The sequence below is a fragment of the Magnolia sinica genome, chromosome 1, assembly GCF_029962835.1.
Source record: "Magnolia sinica isolate HGM2019 chromosome 1, MsV1, whole genome shotgun sequence".
NCBI lineage: Eukaryota > Viridiplantae > Streptophyta > Magnoliopsida > Magnoliales > Magnoliaceae > Magnolia > Magnolia sinica.
The window spans coordinates 14,972,119-14,983,148 of NC_080573.1; the positions used below are offsets into that span (position 1 = coordinate 14,972,119).

Here is an 11,030-nt window from a genome sequence, read left to right on the forward strand (position 1 = left end):
ATAACAAGGTTCAACGATATAAATGAATGAATGTCTTCTTATTATTATCATTGGATACATTTATAATGAATAAACCATCGCTACCTTTACCAACAAAGGTTCCATTCTTCCCTTTACCAACAAAGGTTCCATTCTTAGTCATTACAAGCTTATCGAATCAAATATTAACTTAACACCACCTTATTGAGGAGTGAACCGGAGACTAAGTTTCTTCTAATGTCGGGCACATGTAGGACATCATTCAGCATCAGAGTCTTTCCGTGAGTTTCAGAAGTACTTTCCCTTTCCCTACAACTGGAGACGTTCTAGCATTACCCATGAACACCTGTTCATCATCTCCTGATACTTGGTAGGAGGAAAACATGCTACGATCCTTGCACATATGCCTAGTTGCACCAGTGTCTAGTACCCACTCCAAGTTGTTTACAAGGAAGACTTCTGACACTACAACTACTATCATGTCGACTCATTGCCTGTTTCTTTAAGATTAGCTTAAGCCTGCAGGTTTTGACATGATGCCCAGGCTTTCCACAGTTGTAGCAGTTTTCCTTTTTCTTGAATTGATTGTTTGTATTATTCTTTTTGAGCCTGCATTCATTTGCATAATGTCCAGGTTTGCCACAGTTATGACAGTTGCCCTTTTTCTTATTATTTGCCCGACTTGATTCCACAAGATTCGTCTTTGAATCTATCTCATTTTTATTTTCTTTTTGGTCCCTGATTCTATTGGCCTCCTCTATTCGTATGTGTACGATAGTGGTTTCCAAAGAAACACCGTTCTTTTTATGTTTCATTCTATTCTTATATTCTTTCCAGGAGGGCGGTAACTTTTCTATTAGTGCTCTTGAAAGAAACACTTCATCCAACTTAATTCCTTCTGTCGATAGTTCGTGAACTAGACTTTGAAAATTGTGAATCTGATTTGTGACAGGTATATCGTCTGTCATTTCATAATGAAGGAAATTAGCAATTGCATGTTTCTTAGTGCTTGCATCTTCTAATATTTATTTCTTTTCCAAATTAGTCCATATGTCTTTAGCAGACACGTCATATAGTTAGTTGGATAAAGAGTTTAGAATATAATTTTTACAAATATTTTCATCTGTTACTTCAGTTTGATTTGCTGGATCTATAGTAAATGATTCAGATAAAATGTATGAAACTTTAAGGGTGGTCAGTGCGAACATCAGTTTTTGTTTCCACCGTTTAAAGCATTGTCCAGCGAACGGTTCGATTTTGGCTAACTCAGCAGAAGCATTTACTGTTACTGTAGCCACAGTCTATGTAATTCAACAGTTCGATTTCAAGATTGTTGGAATATTTGGTTGAATTAAATAGACTATTAAAAATCGAGAACCAAAAAAGGAAAATAAATTTTGAGAAAGAAGAACTTATTGAATTGAGTCGGGGCGGACGAGTCACTCGGCTTGAAATCGAATTTGCTCCCCCTTGGACGGCGTCCCAAGTGCAACAGATTTCAGTAATCGACCTCCAGGATACAACGACTATGACCGGTCCCAGTGGACTCCCTGTACACGGGCTCGAACCACTTGCAGTTTAATCCGAAAGTGCCTGAGTTGACTCGCGATGAACTCAGTAGAAAGTGCTTAAAACCGAATATCGAGAGCGTTTTATAATAGAAGAATTTTTCGTATCTTTAATAACTGGAATCGGTTGTCTTTATATAGACTCAAGTGGTGCATAAGCACCCTTTTCAAAAGGTTAGGTCCGTTGGGTTTAAACCCAACAGAGGCGACCAACCGGAAGGGACGATCTCTCTGGTTTAAAACAAAAAGGCGCAAGTGCGAGTACACTCCCGCATATACGATCCTGCGAGTACCCATACACACACCCACGCGAGTACACACACACCGCACCCCACTCGCACCCGCCCGTCCCGTCCCGTCGCATCGCGCACGCGCACACGCACACGGACACGGACTCGGCTCGGCTCGGCTCGGCGGCGCGTGTGTGGTTAATGGCATAGATTAGAGCTATTGGCATAGCCCCCACAGGACCAAATTCACATGCCCCCGAAAGGGGCTCAAGCCCTAGCAAAAAGACTATCTTATATACAAGATAGTTTACCTTTTCAAATCTGATGTGGGACAAAACCCACAACACAAAAATACTACAACTTTTCAAAATTGGAGGGAAATTACCGAAAATTTGAAAATTCAAATTTTAATGCTATTTTAAAACAAAATACAACACTTGAATCCTATACCTCCTTCACCCATATATTTTCAACCCAATTCCCATAGGAAAGAGAGAAAATGCAAATGGCAGCCATGCAAGCTTCTATTCCGGCATCCACGCCGCCATCACTTCAACGTTCTAGATTTGCTGCAGCTCTCCATGCCCCCAAAATTAGGAAGAACCAGTTCTCTTTTCCCAAGCTACCGATTGGAAACGATGATGATCTCAATAGCCGTAGTGAAACCCAAATACTTACCACCGTCCAAACAAAAAGGAAAGTGGTTGCTGGGGATGATGCGGACACCATGGCCACCGTTGCCAAGCTTTATGCAATAGCCGAGGCGGTTGCTGATAGGGCAGAGATGCACACAAACATCGAAGAACAACGGAATAACTGGAATACTCTCCTTGTCAACTCCATCAATGCCATCACCCTCACGGCAGCGACCATCACCGGACTCTCCGCTGTCCTGTCTGAGACCACCCCATTCATGGCATTGAATATGTCTTCTACTATCTTGTATTCTGCGGCCACGGGGCTGCTTTTGTTAGTGAACAAGATCCAATCCTCCCAGCTTGCCGAGGAGCAAAGGAACGCCGCTCGGTTGTTCCGACAGCTCCATGCTCAGATACAAACCACCCTCCCTCTCAGGACTCCTACTCTATGGATGTGAAGGATGAGATGGAGAAAGTGCTTGCGCTCGACAAGGCATACCCTCTTCCATTGCTTCCGGGAATGCTCGAGAAGTTCCCAGTTGTAGTAGAGCCTACCAGATGGTGGCCACTACACCATACAAGACCAGAACAACCACAACCACTTCCTGCGGAAAATGGAAAGAATGCTTGGAATGGGAAGCTTGAAGAGGAAATGAGGGGCATTCTCTCAGTCTTGAGGAGAAAGGACACTGCCGAGTATGTTAGGTTAAGCCAGTTGGTGTTGAAAGTTAATAGGATTTTGGCCGCCTCCGGTCCTCTACTCACTAGTCTTGCTGCAGTCTCAACACCTTTCATTGGGTCTACTTCACATGGGTCATGGGCGGCATTGGTCAGTGTCGCTGGTGGAGCATTGGCAAGCATTGTAAACACAATGGAACATGGTGGACAGGTGGGGATGGTATTTGAGATGTATCGGAACTGCGCTGGCTCCTACCGCCTCTTGGAAGAGTCCATTGAATTCAACCTTAGGGAAAGAGAGCTCCACAAGAGAGAGAATGGGGAATTGTTTGAGATGAAGCTGGCTCTGCGGTTAGGAAGGTGTCTCTCTGAGCTAAGAAATCTCGCTTCATCATCTTCTTCTTCTGAGAATGCAGGCAGAGACAAAATGGATGAGTTTGCTGGGAAGCTCTTCTGAGTCTCGAAGAAACGACATCTCTTGTACATATAATTCTTTATCCTTTTCCTTTTTTATTTGGATGTATGATATTGTAACATAAGCTAACACGCTCTGTCCAGACATTCAAATGCAAGTCACTTTTTGGAATCGTTTTCAAATGTTCTTTCGCTCACAGATATTGTAACATAACCTAACATTCAAATGGACTGTGAGTACAGTAGAAACCTTTCTTTTCATTGGATCTTATGGATCATTAAGAAAGGAGTAGAGAACGTGGCAGCGGATCACTTGTCTTTATTTGTTCTTTTGGATTCCATTGAGAGTTCACCAATCAAAGACACTTTTCCGGTTGAATAATTATTTGTTGTATCCCAATTACTTTGGTACGTTGACATAGCAAATTATCTTGTAATTATAAAATTGTCAATTAATTTATTGGACATCACTAGATAAGAAAAGATTCTTAACGAAGGTACGTAGCTTTTTTTGGAATAATCCTAATCTGTTTAAGTATTTTCTAAACCAAATAATTAGGAGATGTGTTCCGAATAATGAACATCAGTGTTTAAATTATCGGCGATATTATCAAAATATCACTGATAATATCGGTGATAATATCGGTGTCGTTACATTGGCGAAATCAAAACCCCAACTTTTCGTTTCTCTACGAAATATCGGCGAAATTTTCAATATTGTCGATAATTTGGATTCTCGCAAAGAATATTGATTGTATCCTTGCATAAATATGTAAAAATCAGAAAAAAGTTTAAAAAAAATCTTTGATTTTAGTAATACCTGGTTATCGCTTATGAAAATCTTGAGATTATCCTAAGGCCCACCATAATGTTTATTTGAAATCCAACTGCTCAAAAGTTAAAAAAGACATGAAATAAGAGAAAACACAAATATCGGCGATCTAAAACTTTTGTGGCCTTTAGAAGTTTTTAACGGTGGGCGCCCAGTGACCACTGTGGTGGGCTGGGTCCACTCGAACTTTGGATTTAACTCAATCTTTGGATATTGCCCTAAAATGATCTCCTTGTCATGCCCCAAACTCTAAATCGGGCTCATAAAATTTTCGATCGCCGAATCCGCGCCGACCTCCATAGAACCCCATTTTCGGCTCCTAGTGCCCATTCGTCAGAGATCCTGTGATGCTACGAGGAAGATTTTCAACATTAGTTTGATTCGTAATAAGCATAACTAAAGGCATAACCCATAAACAACAACCAAAACTCCATCACATTTTCACTATGATAAAAACTTTAAAAGTATAATGAGCATAAAGGGAAATACAATGATAATAAAAAAAATTCCAAGATGATCTACAAAGCGCTCTTGCCTCAGCCTAACATCACTCGCACGCAACGGTCATGTATAAGCTTATGGAAAGCTTAGAGGGTGGTATAAGTGTGTGCAAGGTAGTAGTTATGCAATATCAGAGTAACGGAATATGCTGATGAATTCATGAATGCCATGAGCCGTAAACTAAGGCTATGCAATGCAAGGCATGGATGATGTCACCATACTAAGGCCATGCGGTGTGAAATGCAACTCAAGCATGCGAATCCTCATCTAAGTCCACATATCAATACCATACATCACCACGGTCTAGTACACTCCAAGCCGATTGCCGCCCCATCGTGCGCGATAAGGTGAGTGGAAAAGACTTCACTATCTCGCCCGCCAATATCGGGCCCGACTCGTCGATAGCAGACCCATTCCTCGAGCTGGTCAAACTCATCCTAGCTTTGCCCCCTCCACTCAGGCAGGTAAGTTCGGACCCCCTTCTAACCGACCACAACATAGTGGAAAGCGCAGCCTTCTAGTAATCGGCACTTCGTGCTCATGCACCCACTTGGTCTAGACATTGGAGCAATCTCCTGGTACCATAAGGGTTTAGGAACTTGTACCTAGAGATATTTATAGCACCCCATTTAGAACAAGATTTTGGTATCTAATCCTGCCAACCACAATACGCCTGTAGAGGCTACGACCATGTCACACAATGCAATACATGAATCACACTATCCAGTCATGCAGCAATCCTGTGCGCATCGTGCGCTCATGTAGGACAACACCGCCTAACCGGGAGCCCATAAACAATCTGCCCAAAGGCATATGCTATGATTAGTCACTTCTCATATCAAGCATACATATGATGCGTATGATCATGAGTTATGGAGCTATACTACACATGTTATAAAGTAATGCACTATCCTTACAACGTAGATGGCCTGACGGCCTACACACAACAAGTACGGGCCAAACAATGGGCCCTAGGGAGAGTTGTAATGTGAACATTTAACCAACATTATACTTGCAATGTGGACGTCAAACCATCATTGCTCCCAAGGCATAGTCCGTCGTAAACATCATCACATAAACTATGTTGGGATCACACATTGCAATGGACCTTAGGTACATCCCATTGGGCCTTAAATACTTCAAATGGGCCATATCATATGGGCCTTATATTCATCAAGTGGGCCACATCAATGGGCCGCACCAATGGGCCTTATATATATATATATATAAAAGTGGGCCTCAACCACGGGCCACAAATACATTAAGATGGCCTCAACTAATGGCCTTATACAAATCTCCAAAATGGTTGGACGGTTTGGATGAAACTCATGCATCATAGTAGGTCTCATAGGGATGGAAGGCATAGATTAATCACATACTCCATGGTGGAGGTCCATACTGATGAAAGGTGTGGACACAATACATACATAAGTGGGTCCTAAGTAGGACCCACCAAAATGTTTGTTTTCCACCCGACCTAAGCCTAACATAATGTTTATTTTCCATCCAAACGGTTCATAGGGTCACATGGGCCTAGGGCCCACTGTAATATTTATTTCCAATCCAATCTATTCATAAGGTCACGTGGACCTTGGGGGCCCACTGTAATATTTATTTGCCACCCAACCTATTTTTAAGGTCACACGGTCAGGGTGGGGGACCCACCTAATATTTATTTACCATTCAACCTGTTTATAAGGTCACATGGACCTGGAGGTGGGCCCGTGGGGCCCACGTAATGTTTATTTCCCATCCAAATCTCTTGATAAGGTCATGTGGACCTGAGTGAAAGGAAAACACAAATTTCATCTTGATCTAAACCTCTGTGGCCCATAAAAGGGGGTTTCAATGGCAGAGGTTCAATCCCACGGTTTCATACGGTGTGGGCCACCTGAGCTGTGGATGGAGTTGAGATTTGGAGGGGGCCCTGCCGGGAGTGGCCCACCTCGTGAACGGGTGTGGATGCAAAATATACATCATGGTGGGGCACTTCTACGTCGTGGCTCGTGGCAGCCGATCAATGGATACAGTACCGCCACGCATAGAAGAGCCCTAAAGCATTGCATCTATTTTTATTTATTATTTTTTTATTTTTCCACGGTTTTCACATGTGGGGCCCACGTCCGAGAATCCACTCCCTCCATGGCTCAAGACAAGCAAAACAAGCCCAATATTGAGCATATTTCGGCGTATAAAAATATCAGGGAAGATTTCAACGGTGAAAACCACCATTTGCTATGGTATGGCCCGCCAGAACCTCGGATTGACTCTGTTTTTCGGTTCAATGCCTAAAATGAGGTTGAGAAGGGAATGGATGGCATGGATTGAATACATACATCAAGGTGGGGCCTATATGAGTGGGCCACCCATAAGCTTGGAAACAAGCTGATATTTGTGTTTTCTAAACCACGTCCAGTGTCCCTGGACGTTGGACGTTGCACATAGCAAATACATTAGAGGTGGGCCCTGCTTAGGTGGGCCATCTCATGGAGTATGGTGTGGATACAACACACACAAAGTGGGCCCCATTTGTAAATGGTTTGGATAGAATACATGCCTCACGGTGGGGTCCATTCAAGTGGGCCACACAACCATATCATGATCTCATAAAAGAAAATGAAATAGAGAGGGAGAGAGAGTGATAGAGAGTGGGACATGCATGATGGAGGGACCCCGACACTATGGGCCCTCCCTTGCACTAAATCATATATCAAGTGGGTCCCATTACACATGGGCCCATTAAATCAAAATCCAACGGTGGAGATCCCTTCTCCACTAAAATAGACGGTCTAGATGACCCTAGGTATACAAGAAAAATAAACATCATAATGGGGTCCATGGAGAATGGCCCCATCATGGAATGATCATGATGATCAAAGTGGGTCATCGGCCACATCTTAGGGTCCCAAGTGAGATCCAAACCATTGGTCGGTTGGCCTCACTTGGCCCATCTTAAAAACATTAAAACTACTCTATCAAAGCACCCACCGCTTGATCTTCTTGCTCCATTGGCTTCCTTAGCTCCTTAGCTTCGATTCCAACGGAGGAGATGAGCTTTGGATGGTTGAGATGGGAGATGAAGGGGTAGGAAAGTGGGCCACATTTGTTGCTTGGGAAAGCTTGGAGAGGCTCATACGTATGGTGCTCTCTTGCTTGGGAAAGTGAATTGAAAAAATGAAGGGGAGAGAGAATTGTAAAGGGAGAGAGAGAGTGATGGGTGATGGAGTGATGGATGTGGTGAGTGATGGGTGTAAGGGACTTTTTGACTTTTGAGGCTAATGGTGTAAGAAAAGTATGGGCTTTGTAAGAACTTTTTGACTTTTGTGGTTGCTTGGGAATGGGTGAAAGGTGATGTGTACTTGACATGTTGAGATTGATGGATTGATGTGACAAATCGTAGAGATTCTCTCGTAAGTCGCACGCGCGGCATTTTTCTCGCACCGAGGCTCACATCTCCTAACCAAGGTATCGCCTTGCGCGCGCGAGTGCGGTATCGAAACGCGACGCAATCAGCCCGCATGGTACAAGTCCGGGTTCAATCGACTCGGGTTGACGGCGTGTGAATCGATGGTCACGCGCAAATACCGGTTAAGGGCTCAAAGTTTTGCCAAAATTCATTTGGATACATCATGAAGTCTATGGGCAGTGCAGGATAGATACGGGGCTTACATCCCCAAATGGATGGAAGGTGTGGATACAAAACATACATCATGATGGGGCCCACTACGGAACTTGGTGACGTCACTTGATAGCGAGTCTCGCTACTCAACCGCCAATGGCTAACAGTTGGTGCTTCGTGGGCCCCACCATGATGCATCTGTTGTATCCATGCTTCCCATTCATTTTAAATATTGTTTTAGAGCTTGATCCAAAAAATGAGGTAGATCTAAAACTCAAGTGGACCACACCATGGAAAAACAATAGTGATTAAATGTCCACCATTTGTTCATTTCTTGTGGTGTGGTCTACTTGAGTTTTTATATTCTTCCGTTTTGTAGTAAAACCATAAAATTATGTGTTAAAATAGATGAACGGAGTGGATGAAATAAATAAATAATGGTGGACCCCGCATGGACCCCAACATGAAGAAGCGGATTAGCTACATAACAGGTTGAGCAGGGGCGCGGATTAGATACGGACAAGGTTAGTAGCCAAATAGCTACTGAAGTGACGTCACCAAGCTCTATGGACCCCACCATGATGCATGTGTTGTATCCATACCGTCCATCCATTTGGAGTGATCGTTTTATGGCATGAGAACAATAATGAGATAGATCTAAAGTTCAAGTGGATCCCACCATAGAAAATAGTGGGGACAGTGACATCCACCGTTCAAAACTTCTTAGGGGTCACAGAAGTTTCCGATCAAGCTTATATTTTTGTTTTCACTTCATCTATCTCTATGTTAACTTATGAATAGGTTGGATCTAAAAATTACATCATGGTGGGCCCTATAAATGTTTCAACGGTGGGTGTGACTGATCCCACGGTTTTCTGTGGTGGGTCCACTTGAGCTTTAGATCTATCTCATTCTTTTTCTCATGCCTTAAAATGATCTTTACAAATGGTTGAACGGTATGGATACAACACATGCATCATGGTGGGGTCCACAGAGCTTGGTTACGTCACTTCCACGGATTGGCTGTTGTACCTCACACCAGCTATATAGCTGCTGTAGGTACGTGTTCGTGCGAAGACGAGCACTGACGCTCCTTGAGCTCCGAGTTGTATGAACGGTTCAAAGGAGATCAAAGTTACATGGGCCCCACAGTGATATATTTATTATATCTACACCATTAATCTATTGTTAGAGATCATTTTAGAGCATTATCAAAAAAATGAATCATATCCAAGGATGACATCACTGTAGGGCCTACGAAGGTTTCAACGGTGGAAATATCTACACAGTTAATCTATTAACAGCTTGGATGACAAATAGACATCACTGTAGGGCCTAGGAAGGTTTCAATGGTGGAAGTCATTATTCTCACTGTCTCCTATGGTATGATCCACTTGAGATTTGGATATGGTTCAACCTTGGGCTCAACTCCTTAAATGAGCTGAAAAAACATATGGATGGTGAAGATAAACCACTTATTTTCATGGTGGGCCCCACTTATTATTTAATGCATTCTAATGATGATTTTTTCATTCCTGAATATGTAACTATATATGTATATTCAGGCATGTCCTGAAGTTTCACTGAAAAATTTCGTCATTTTCCCCATGTTTTCCTCTTTTTCCCCGTATTTTCGGTTATCGGCGATAACGAAATTATATCTTTATCTCTGGCCAGCGAAACTTGTAGCGTTACCGACAACTTGAACACTGATGAACACTCTAGTGTTATCTCCTTCGGTCACTCACAAGTTTGTGGATGTCATTTTTCAGCAAAGAAAATTGCCACTAAAATTCTTCAATGTGATTTCTATTAGCCAATGATGTTTAAAGATACCCATGAGTTTTGCAAAGCATGCATGTGAGTAATGTCAAAAAATAGGAATAATGTCACATAGAAATATGATGCATGAAAATCTGATCTTAATTGTCGAACATTTTAATTGCAGGGGTATCAATTTCATGGGACCTTTCCCCACATTTTTTTGACATCTTTACATTCTCCTAATTGTAGATTATGTTTCCAACTGGATGGAGGTGATTCCTTTTAGAACTAATAATCACAAAGTAGTTCTATGATTTTTAAAAGAAAATATCTCATCAAGATTTGGAACGTCGAGATTTATAATCAGTGATGGCATTTTTGTAATAGACTATTTGAGAACTTAATGAGAAAATATGGTACTACGCACAAAGTGATTGTACCCTATTATAGACAGACAAGTGGCTAACCTGAAGTTTCTAATAGAGAGATTAAATGAATATTAGAGAAAACTGTAAATCCAGAATGTAAGGATTGATCTTTAAGGTTAACCGACGCATTGTGGGCTCATATGACCGCTTTTAAAACTCATATTTGAATATCTCCCTATAGACTTGTTTTTGGAAAAGCTTGTTACTAACCAGTAGAATTGGAACATAAGGTATGTTAGGCCGTAAAGAAGTTTAATTTTGACATTAACAAAGCTAGCACGCTGCGTAAATTCCAACTTATAGAGTTGAAAGAAATTAGGACAGACACGTATGACAATTTAAGAATTTATAAGGAAATGATGAAAGTGTTCCATGATAA

General features: G+C 42.0%; 1 pseudogene; it reads left to right on the top strand.

The window, feature by feature from the left end:
* The first annotated feature begins 2,282 nt into the window (after positions 1 to 2,282).
* LOC131244146 (probable F-box protein At4g22030) lies at positions 2,283 to 3,550 on the top strand (annotated as a pseudogene).
* The last annotated feature ends 7,480 nt before the right edge of the window (positions 3,551 to 11,030 follow it).